The sequence below is a fragment of the Neoarius graeffei genome, chromosome 1 (assembly GCF_027579695.1).
Source record: "Neoarius graeffei isolate fNeoGra1 chromosome 1, fNeoGra1.pri, whole genome shotgun sequence".
NCBI classification, from domain to species: Eukaryota; Metazoa; Chordata; class Actinopteri; order Siluriformes; family Ariidae; genus Neoarius; species Neoarius graeffei.
The window spans coordinates 25,878,569-25,879,731 of record NC_083569.1 but is presented as its reverse complement, the minus strand read 5'-3'; positions in this window follow the sequence as shown (position 1 = coordinate 25,879,731).

Below are 1,163 nucleotides of genomic sequence, written 5' to 3'. Positions count from 1 at the left end.
ACTTTGCCTGTCCCACTTACGTTCGATTGTCTGTAAAAGAAAGAAAGAGTACCTGGCGGCACTTTGCCTGTCCCGCTCATGTTCGATTGTCTGTAAAAGAAAGAAAGAGTACCTGGCGGCACTTGGCCTGTCCCACTCACGTTCGATTGTCTGTAAAAGAAAGAAAGAGTACCTGGCAGCACACTGCTTGTGCCAGTCACGTTCGATTGTCTGTAAAAGAAAGAAAGAGTACCTGGCGGCACTTTGCCTGTCCCGCTCACGTTCGATTGTCTGTAGAAGAAAGAAAGAGTACCTGGCGGCACTTTGCCTGTCCCGCTCACGTTCGCTTGTCTGTAGAAGAAAGAAAGAGTATCTGGCGGCACTTTGCCTGTCCCGCTCACGTTCGCTTGTCTGTAGAAGAAAGAAAGAGTACCTGGCGGCACTTTGCCTGTCCCACTTACGTTCGATTGTCTGTAAAAGAAAGAAAGAGTACCTGGCGGCACTTTGCCTGTCCCGCTCACGTTCGATTGTCTGTAAAAGAAAGAAAGAGTACCTGGCAGCACACTGCTTGTGCCAGTCACGTTCGATTGTCTGTAAAAGAAAGAAAGATTACCTGGCGGCACTTTGCCTGTCCCGCTCACGTTCGATTGTCTGTAAAAGAAAGAAAGAGTACCTGGCGGCACTTTGCCTGTCCCGCTCACGTTCGATTGTCTGTAGAAGAAAGAAACAGTACCTGGCGGCACTTTGCCTGTCCCGCTCACGTTCGATTGTCTGTAAAAGAAAGAAAGAGCACCTGGCGGCACTTTGCATGTCCCGCTCACGTTCGATTGTCTGTAAAAGAAAGAAAGAGTACCTGGCGGCACTTTGCCTGTCCCGCTCACGTTCGATTGTCTGTAAAAGAAAGAGTACATGGCGGCACTTTGCCTGTCCCACTCACGTTCGCTTGCCTGCAAAAGAAAGAAAGAGGACCTGGCGGCACTTTGCCTGTCCCGCTCACGTTCGATTGTCTGTAAAAGAAAGAAAGAGTACCTGGCGGCACTTTGCCTGTCCCGCTCACGTTCGCTTGTCTGGAAAAGAAAGAAAGAGTACCTGGCGGCACTTTGCCTGTCGCGCTCAGGTTCGCTTGTCTGGAAAAGAAAGAAAGAGTACCTGGCGGCACTTTGCCTGTCCCGCTCACGTTCGCT